Here is an 11,309-nt window from a genome sequence, read left to right on the forward strand (position 1 = left end):
CTGGGTGGTTGCTGTGCGTGGGGAGAGGAGGACCTTTGCCTGAGGTAGCCTGTTCTGTTTTAAAGGCTTGAAAATGTGGGTGATTTCTACTTTATCTACCTGTGCCAATGTCATAACTACTCTGATGGCTTTCACTTTCTGGTTTTGGGACTCAGTCTTTTGGTATCTTAATAAATTTTCCAGCTTATTCCTTTATATGACAAGCATGATGTATTTTGTGATGGATAATTATATCAGCATATCTGTAATCTCCATAGGCATTGTGAATATGGCATTGCTGATACAGGGGGGTGGAGAGGGAGAAAGGAAGAGAATTTGGAACTCCAAAAGTTTTAAAAATGAATGTTAAAAATTGTTTTTATGTATAACCGGGGTAAAAATAGAATACAAAATAAATTTTTTTAAAAAAGAGAATCATTTTCCTTAGTTCAAATCTGACCTCAGACACTTACTAACTGTGTGACCCTGGGAAAGTCACATAACCCTGTTTGCCTTAAGTTTCCTCATCTGTAAAATGAGCTGGAAGAAGGAAATGAAAAATTACTCCAGTGTCTTTGCCAAGAAAACCCCAAAGGGATCATGAAGAGTTGGACTACTGAACAACAATTAATGTGTCAGGCACAGTGCTAAGTGCTTGAGATACCAAAAGAGACCACATACAGTCCTTGCCCGGAAGTAACTTACAATCTAAAGGAGGAGAAAATACCTTCTCTAATGAAGTCTAGAAGCTGGAAAGTGAGGGGTGGAGCAAAGGTTATCTGGTGAGGATTTGGGAGGAGCTCCCAGAGGTCCACCTCTCACCTTCTCAAACCAGCCGAGAGAGAGGCCCCAGGGGCAGGAGGTGCTGAAAAGGTGTGAGTTTCTGAGTTGATCTTACTGAAAGAATAATGAGTTTCCAGAAATGGTGGAGTCCAGGAAAATAGCCAAGTAGAGAATGATGAAAATTCCTTGGGTACCTTCCTTAAATGGAGGAGGATCTGGGAGGAGTTCCCAGATGTCTAGGAGGAAGGTACCCCAGGGGCAGAAGTTGAGGGCATGGAAGTTTTCCATTTGATTTTATCTTGTATAATGATGAGTTTCTGGAGATGCTGAAATCCAAGAAAGCAGGAAGGCAGGTTTTCATCATTGCTGTTTGTCTAAGGTAAGGGTTTCAGGAGAAAAGAAGGTTTAGGAAGTTTTAAAAAATGGTTAAGGAGATGATTTTTTAAATGGAATTTTAATTTATAACAGACTTTTGGACAGGGATGAAATGCACTTAACGAGAGCTAGTAAGAATGTGTTTTCCTTTTATCTTGAAGATTGAATGAACCTGAGGAAGGAAATAAACATTTCATAAGGGCCTACTATTTTCCGGGCACTGTTCTAAGAGCTTTACAAATATTAATTCATTTTATCCTCACAACAACCCTGGAAGGTAGGTGCTATTATCATCCCCATTTTGAGGGATCCCCACAGTTGAGGAAACTGAGATAGAAGTTAAGTGACTTGCCCAGGGTCACACAGCTTGTATGTTTCTGAGGCTGGATTTGAACTTAGATCTTTCTGATTCTAAGTCTAGCTCTGTATTCATGAGACCCCATCTAGCTACCTTAAAAAAAACTTTGAAAAAGAAAGTGAGAAAATTGCCTATGTATATTAACCCTTTACTTTGATCCCAATGATGAGGGTCAGGGAAACATAAAATGTTGAGGTTGGGGTTAGGGGTGCTTGAGACCCTAAAATGCCAACATGCTGGTTCTGCTGAATGAATTCGACTCAAGTCTTCTCTCAGCCAAAGTAAAAGCAAAGTTTATTAAAGGTTCACCATTATGGGTAGCCTCTTAAGGAGCCTCTGTATCTGTGACACTTGCATTGGGCAAGCTGGCCAAAATAATCTGACACAGAGTAAGTTTGCACTAGATAATTCTCAGGGGCTCTTGCACCTCATGGAGGCAAGATGGGGTCTTATATACAGAAAGGTTGTGGGAGGAATCTAGAGGTGGTCTAGGGGAGGAGTTTGGGGAGGGTCTTCAGGAGGAGTTAAATGAGGTCAGACTCCAGTGATGAGAGATTAAGGTGGGAGGTAGCTGGAGGCTACCTGGAAATGAGACGGGGGGGGGGGGGGGTTGGGAGGATCAAGGGTGGGAGCTAGGTGGACAAAGGCTAGTAACAAAGGTTTGGGGAGCCACAAAGAAAGGCTTATGACCTCAGGCAAATGCCTCATCAAATGGGAAGATTCAATCAGAATTCAAGGGGGTTCCCAGAGCCTGTACCTCATCACTAAGATGTCACCTCTGCATTGTTATTCTTCCTTCCCCATCTTGATTCCTTGGAAAACCACTTTAGCTCCATACTGTCCTCTTCTCTCAAGTCCCCTGCCCCCTTATCCTATTGTTTATCTTACCCATTCTGGTCATGGCTTTGAACTATTTCCACCATTCTCTGCCTTCAGACACCAGCTCATATACAGTTGAACAAAACTGGAGAAAATCATGAAACCATGTTGATTGGGTTCACTACAAGACTATGTTACATAAACTTAACTGGGCCCTCCCTGTGACAAGGTAATCCTGTTATACCTTCCTAATCAATTCTCTATCCCATTCAGCACTGCAGCCTTTCCAAATTTTTTCATTCTTCCTTTAGTCTCCTATGCAGGCCCCTCCCTCCACCTCCTCAGCTGAGAACTTTGCCTCAGATTTCACTGGAAATATTGAAGTCATTTCCTGTAAGTTCTTTCTTCTCCCTCCCCCTCTTACATCATTAAAATGCTTTCTGCTACAATCTCCTCTTTCATCCCAGTCTCCCATGAGGAGGTGGCCTTTCTCTTTGCAAAAGCAAACCCTGCTACATGCACAAGGGATCCCATTCCATCCTGTCTCCTCCAGTAGATTGCACCCAATATCATCCCCACTCTCACTTATCTTCAGTCTCTTCTTGTCTACTGGCTGCCTCTCTACTGCCTATAAACATGCCTATGTTTTCCCAACCCTCAGAAATCCTGCACTTGATCCATCATCCATGCTAGTTATGATTTTATGTTGTTCAGTCGTGTTCAGTTCTTCACTACCCCTTTTGGGGTTTACTTGACAAAGATACTAGAGTGATTTGCCATTTCCATCTACATTTCATTTTTGCAGATGAGAAAGTGGAGGCAAACAAGGTGAAGTGACTTGCCCAGGGTCATACAGTGTTGTACCAAGAAATCAGCGAGTGATACCATTAATCATTTTAAGTGGAATTTAATGAAGCCAGTGACTGCCAGGGGTCATGTACCAAAATCAGGCATCTCTAAGATGCATATTCTTGGAGCTTTTATAGATAAAAGCCACAACATGACTGTTACTTAGGGGAAACCACAGCCTGACAGTTATTATGAGCAAGTGGGGAAAATACAGAGCAATAAGTTTGATGCCTAACAACCAGTTTATTGCCCGACTGAAAGGCCCCAAGTAACCGGGAAGAGGGGGGGGAGGGGAAAGTGCTATAGATTCCAGGTGGTGGATTTGGGCAGGTCTCCTAAGTGAACTTGCCTGAGATGGGAGGGATGGGGGATGTTCACAAAACGTTGGTTATAACAACAGCTAGTAAGTGTCTGAGATCAGATTTGAACTCAGGAAGATGAGACTTCCTGATTCCAGGCATGGCACATGATCCATCTATCTTCTATCATGTTATAGCTTTTCTCTTTTTAATGATAACATTCTTTCATAAGGCCATTTATAATTGGCACCTCTACCTCCTTTATTCTCACTCTCTCCTTAATTCTCTACTATTGTAGTGGATATCCGAGAAACAGGATTTGTAGGCAGTAGAGAAACAGCAAAGCCAATTGTAATTTGATAGGAGTGTTTATTAACCAGCTGGTGACTGCCTCCCCAATAGGGAAGACAGCACTGAGTCTTCTGAAAGGTATACTTTTATAGATCTAGGTGTTTCTAATCAACAAAATGTGGTTCCAAGGGGGGGTACCATTTCTAGTAAAGTCTTGTAAACAAGAAAAGACTTGTACCTGGGCTAACAAGAACAAACTTGTATCTGGGGTATGTTTCTAACAACACATGTGAAATGTTCCCTCACTATCATGGCCTATTCGGTGTTTTCCAGGGACCCTGGTAGGGGCCCCTTCTGGCAGGTTTTAGGGGGCTTTGGTTTATAATTTCTGATGGGCACTTCACTATCTGACTTCCAACTTCATTCTTCAACTGAAATTGCCCTCTCCAAAGTTATTAATAATCTTTTAATTGTCAAATGTAATGGTTTTTTTTCTTCGATCTTCATCCTTTTTTACCTTTCTGCTGCCTTTGACACTATTGATCACTCTCTTCTCTTTTATATTCTCTTAGGCTATCATGATATTACTCTCTCTTGGTTCTCCCCCTACCCTTTCCTTCTTGGGCTCCTTTTGTGGATCTTCATCCAGGTCCTGCTCACTAATGGTGGGCCTGTAACTGTCTAGGTCACTGACATTCTCTCAGTCACCTAGGCTCACAACCTAGCAGTCATCTTCAGCTCCTCCCTTTCTGTTACTCTCCTCCCCCATATCCAATCCAAGCCATTTTGATTGTACCTGAATGGGAAAAGTGAAACTTCTCAGCCCATAAGTTTTGTGGGAGCAAGCCAGAGTTTGGCTTCACCCTTCCCTCTTCTCCCCCTTCCCTCCTTACTACTGCCACATCAGTATTAGGCCCCTTTAGGGGTCTTTCAACTGCCAGCTTTATTTGTCATACCAGCCTCCTCAGCATTAGGCCTCTTTAGGGGTTTTTGACCTCTATCTTTGCTTTCCACCTTTTCCCCTTTCCCTTGCTGTCAATCAGCTTTCTTAGCCCTTCCCCCTTCTTTCCATTGACATTTGCCAAATAAGGACATGGTTTCCTGTCCTACTTCCCATCCAAGAGGGGATAGTGGCGGGCTTCTTTGTTATTCACTATTGGAGAAGAGCTCACCTCCCATCCAATGGTGAGAAGGGTGGGGAGAGGGGACTTGACTGAGTTAGGGTATAAATTCTTGTTCTGTCTTTTGTGACAGGCCTCATTCTGCTGGTTTATACTGGTGGAAGCCATGCACTCTTCTCACAAGAATTGAATAAAACTTCCTGTTCTTTCCTCAAGGTACCTCTGACTTAATTTTTCTGGGTAGGAGATTTTTGGGGTCCCCGTACTCCACACATACCTTTGCAACATCTTTCAAATCTTCCCCTTTCTCTTCTCTGACACTTCCATCACCCTGGTACAGGCCCTCATCACCTCATAGCTGGACTATTTCAATAGCCTTTTGGTGGGTCTGCCTGATGCAAGTCTCTCCCCCTCCAGTCCACCCTCTCTTCATTCATGAAAGTAATGTTCCCAAGTCTCTGTTCTGTGTCATCTTCTCTTCTTCCTTTATATTGTTTCACATGGTGATCTCATTATAGATTTGACTCTAAGGCCCCAATTTGAGCCAAGAATGAATCATTTGAAGAGGTTTCATTATTCAAATTCACAGTAAATATTTTCTTTGGGCTGGAGCCAATTATCACTAAAAATAGTGCAAATTGGAAGACATGCAACCACTTCAGGAGCTTCATTATTTGCACTAATTGGAACCTTGAAACTCATTCCTCATCAGTACCTTTGGCCTCTCTGATTGGAGGGTGGACCAAAAAACTCCTCCCCAAACATTATAAAACTGAGAAATAAACACAAAAATAAAATAAGGGGCAGGAGTAGAATTAATCATGTAAACAAAGCAGGGGTGGCAATCATGATCTCAGACAAAGTTAAAATTAAAATATAATTAATCAAAAGAGAAAAAAGAGAAACTATATTATCAGCAATATTATTCAGTATCATTTTAGACCATTTAAAATAACTAGACAGTATAAAACACCTGAGCATATACCTGCCAAGACAGGAACTACATGAACATAAACATAAAACACTTTTTATACAAATAAAGTTAGATTAAATAATTGAAGTAATATTTATTGTTCATGGATAGGTAAAGCCAATATAATTTTTAAAATGAAAATTTTGCTTAACTAATTATTCAATTTCACCCCAATTAAAAGACTAAAAAATTATCTTGCTGAGTTAGAAAAAAATAATAACAAAGTTCATTTGGAAGAACAAAAGGTTAGGAACTTCAGAGAAACCAGGGGAAAAGGTAGATTCAGCAGTATCAGACCTTAAATCATATTATAAGGGAGATCATTGTTGCAGTATAAAATGGATAGTCAATTATTTTAAATTATAATTTTCTTACATAACACCTATGTAGTCAAGAAAAGAAGGAAAGCAGAAAATTGGGAAAAACTTTCACAGACATTCTCTCAGATAGGATGAGATTGCATTAGAATATTGCTATGGTATAGGAAATGATGAGCTGGTTAGAAAAGCAAAAGACTTGGACCTATGAAGGAAGATGCTATCCATCTTCAGAGAAACAGATGACAAGTGGAAATAAGCATAGTACGGTCTTACATATACATGTATAAATCTATATGTGTATATATTTCTGTTTATAGATATCTAGGTATATGTGTATATATATATATATATATATATATATATCCACATTTAATTGTAACCTTCTTTTGGATAGGGTTTGGGGAGGGAGAAGAAAAAAAAATAAAAAATACACAGCAGAGAACAAAAGAAAACCTACAAGGAAGCAAAGCCAGGCAGCTTTGAAAGCAATAAGTAGTATTTATTATATAGGTTTTCTTGAAATGGAAATTTATTATTCTATATTGAATCCTCTCTTATGTTCTGCTGTGGGCATGGCAAATTTTTTTCCTTTTCTGGTTTGTTATTTAAATTACAAATAAATTTTAAAATTTACAAAAAACATATATATATATAAAATTAAAAATAAATAAATTTCATTTCTGAATATATCTCTACTCCTTACCCTACTTGTAGAATTATCATTTGTATCAAGGAATTAAAAAAAAACAAAGAAAACATTTTAGCAAATCAACCTAATCATTGTCTGAATCTGACAGTTTATGCAATAGTCTGTACCCTTTGTCCCCCATCTCTGCAAGGAAGGGAGAGAAATGTATTTTCTCAGCACTTTTCTGGGGTCAAGGTTCTTGGTCATTATAATAAAACATCATCCGGTTTTGTTGTTTTTGTTCTTTTCATGTATGTTTTTTTTTTTAAACTCATCTCTGTGATATTTTCAAAAGTCAGAGGAAGCAACAGGTGGAAGACCCACTTCTGGATATAATTCTTTCTTTTCCCCCAAAATATTTTAATTTATGTTGTTAAATATTTTCCAATTACATATAAAATTTTTAAAGATTCATTTAAAAAAATTTTGAATTCCAAATCCTCTCCCTTTCTCCTGCCCCTACCCTACCCTTTGCAAGCACTTCCATATTCGTTACGCATATAAAGTCATGCAAAACTTATTTCCATTTTAGCCCTGTTACAAAAGAAAATACAGACACCCCCCCAAAAAAAAAACCTAAGAAAAACAAAGAAAGTTTTAAAAGTGTGTTTCAACCTTCTTTCAGAATCATCAGTTCTCTCTCTGGAGGTGGATAGCATTTTTCATTGTGAGTTCTTTGGAATTGTCGTGGAGCATTGCCTTGATCAGAATAGCTAAGTCTCGCAATTGATCATTGCTACAATATTGCGGTCACAGTGTACAATATTTTCCTGGTTCTGCTCACTTAACTTTGCAAGAGTTCATATAAGTCTTCACAGGTTTTTCTGAAAGCATCCTGCTCATCATTTTATAGCACAATAGTTGTTCATTCCTTTTTCATTTGTGTCAGAGTCTTTCTCTTTGTGACTCCAATTTGGAGTTTTCTGGGCAAAGATACTGGAGTGGTTTGCCATTTCCTTCTCCAGCTCATTTTCCAGATGAGGAAACTGAAGCAAATAAGGTTAAGTGACTTGCTCAAAGACACCCAACAAGTATCTGAGGTCAGGTTTGAACTCATGAGGTTGATTCTTCTTAACTCTAGGCCCAGCACTCTATCCACTGTGCCACCCAGCCACCTGTTCACAATATTTCATCACAATCATATATCACTTACTTGTTCAATCATTTCCTTATTGGTGGGCATCCCCCTAATTTCTTAGCCACCACAAAAAGAGCTGCTATAAATATTTTTAATGAGTCCTTTTCCCTTTTCTTTGATCTCCTTGGGATACAGACCTATTAGTGGTATTGTGTTGGGCATAGTTCTAAATTGTTCTCCAGAATAGTTAGACTAGTTCACAATTCCACCAATAGTGCATTAGTGTTTGTCACATGGCCCAAATGAACTACATTCTTAAGTGGACTGAAAGAACTGGAAGATGTCATTGCTGAGGCACTGTAAGTGATATTTGTAAGATCATACACAGCAGGAGATGTATTGACAGGATTAGGGAAGAGTAAACGTCCTGATTTTTTTTAAAAGAAAGATAACAGAGTCTACAAACTATATGCAAGTGAACTTGCCCTAAATTCCTGACATGATAAGTGAATATCTAGAAAAAGGAACTGTGACCACAAATGTGAATAGATTATGTTAAACTAAATTCAGTTCCTTCTTTGATAGATTTACTAGATGGGTATATCAGGAGAATGCTATAGACCTAGTTTACCTAGGTTTTATTTTTACTTATTTGTTTTTAAGACTGTGTCTCCCTATTTCACCCAATCTGGAAGTTCAGGGGCTATTAAACAGCCTATTTGCCCTCTATTTGGCATGTGAACCTGTGCTGTTTCTGACCTTGTCCAGATCACCCCTCCTTAGTGCACACCAAATTAACGCTGAACTTAGTATACACACCTGATTGGCTTAGCCCACTGCAGCTCACGATGCCAGGGCATCAGCCAGCAACATTTCTCTGCCAGCAGGAATTAAAGGTGTGGCTTCTACTTGGCTTACTTAAGATTTTAGCAAAAGGTTTAATAAAACTTCTCATACTGTTCTTATGGCAAAGAAGATGAGACAGGGACTGGATGATAGACCAGCATGGTAGATTTGGAAATGACTGAATGACTGGACCCCAATGAATCGGTCACCAATAGTTTCATATGATTTTGAAAGTCTGTCTCCAGTGACATACCAATGGGATCTTTGCATGGGCCCTTTCTGTTTAACATCTTTGTTCATAACGTGGATGAAGGTATAGATGGAATGTTTATCAGATTTGTAGGTGACACAGAACTGAGGAGAGTTCAGATGCTGAATGATACGGTTTAAAAATAATTCTGACAGGTTAAAGCATTGGGTCAAATGTAATAATATAGACTTTAATAGAATCAATGTAAAGTCTTATACTTGTGTTAAAGAATATCTACTTCACAAGAACAAGATGGGGGAGATGTGGCTAGATAGCAGTAATTCTGAAGAGATCTGAAGGAGTCTGCCAACAGTGTGATATTGTAGCTCAGAAAGCTGGGCTTTTAGGTGGCATTCCTGTTCTCTTTTCTGTCTGATTTCTTTTGTTATCTCATCTGATACCATGAGTTCACTTAGCATCTCTAAGTTCATACTTCCCCAGTCTAGTCTGGCATGTTCAAATCAACCCGTCCAACACTAAATCAATTCTTCTCCTCCACTTCCCTCCAATTTGTCCCTCTTGTCCCAACTTTCTTATGTCCTTTGAGGGAAGGGAAGGGGAAGAAGCATTTGTTAAGCACATACTGTTTACCAGGGACTGTAATAAGCACTTTATTAATATTATCTCATTCTGTCCTCATAACAGTTCTTGGAGGTAGATGATGTTATTATCACCACCCCCATTTACAGGTTGAAGAAACTGAGGCAGATAGAAGTTAAATGACTTACTCCTGGATTATACAACTGATAAATGTCTGAGGCTGAATTTGAACTTAGGGCTTCTAGACTCCAACTCCAGTGTTTTATCCACTGTACCATTTGTTGCTTCAAAAGTTCAGAGAGAGGAAACAACCCCAAAGGGGTGCAAATACTCTATCTTCTGATTTGAAGTCAGACACCTTATCCATTAGGTAGCCCTTTTCTCTTCCTTATCCCCACCTCTGCCCCCTATCTAAATCCTAATTCTACAGCATATTTCATATTCATCCTTTTCTCTACTCATGGTAAATATCTTAGCCTGGGCTCCCTTTTACCTCTTTCCTAATATCTTTTGTTATGACTTCCTAATGGGTCTCCCTGACTCAAGCCCTCCCAACCCCCACCCCAATCCATCCTCCCAGCTTTTGGCATAGTTGCCAAATTGATAATCCTTCAGCATTGTTCTGACTATGATAGTCCCTTAATCAAGAAGTTTCAGTGACTTCCTCTTGCCTTTAAGATAAAGTAAAAACTATAGTATTTGGAATTAAAAGCCTTTTTAAAATTGACTTCAACAAGTCTCTCTATACTTAACTGACTTTGTCACCTTCAGTCCAGTATCCTTCTCAACCTGGAGATAGGCCCACTCCTCTGACAGGTGGCTTCCTTCCTGAGACCTCCCTTTGAGGAAGTTCCCAGATTAGCCTTGTTTACTTCTTTCTTGTTTCTGATCCTGACTTTCAAGACTTTTCCACCTTGCCTCCACTAGGTATTCCCCCACCAACCCTGCTTTGTTCCTTTCCCAGTACTGTTCCTGGCTTCTGGACTTCAAAATCATATCCTCATGCTGACTACCTTCATTTCCATCCCTTTTCTTCAGTTCCCTTTTGTGTGTTCTTCCCTGATCAGAATGTAAGCTACCTGGGGGCAGGGACTGTCTTTTTTTTTAAATTGTATTTATATCCCCATTATTTAGCATGTTCCTGGAAAATTTGTGGGTTGTTGTCCAGTCCTGTCCCACTCTTCCTGATCCCATGGACCATCAAATGCCAGAACAATACATGGAGTTTTCTTGACAAAGATTCTGGAGTGGTTTGCCATTTCCTTCTCCAGTGAATTAAAGCAAAGAGGTTAAGTGACTTGCCCAGGGTCACGAAGATAGTAAGTGTCTGAGACTGTATTTGAACTGCAGGCCCCAGTGCACTATCCACTGAGCCACCTAGCTGCCTTGCCTAACACATAATAAATACTAATTTTTTCCTTCCTTCCTTCCTTCCTTCCTTCCTTCCTTCCTTCCTTCCTTCCTTCCTTCCTTCCTTCCTTCCTTCCTTCCTTTTCTTCCTCCCTTTCTTCCTTACTTCCTTCTTCCCTCCCTCTTTTCTCTCTTCCTCCTTCCCTCCCTCTGTCTCTCTTTCCTTCTTCCTTTCTCCATGTAAGTCCCTTGGAGATAGAATTTGGATTTTTTTTTTGGTTTATATTTTTATTTCCAGTGATTAGTACAGTGATTGGCACATAGTATATAATAAATGTCTTGCTTATCTATCTATCTATCTATCTATCTATCTATCTATCTATCTATCTA

The sequence above is a fragment of the Petaurus breviceps genome, unplaced genomic scaffold (genome assembly GCF_028583685.1).
Source record: "Petaurus breviceps papuanus isolate PSGF00001 unplaced genomic scaffold, PetGlider_PUasm1.0 98, whole genome shotgun sequence".
Lineage (NCBI taxonomy): Eukaryota > Metazoa > Chordata > Mammalia > Diprotodontia > Petauridae > Petaurus > Petaurus breviceps.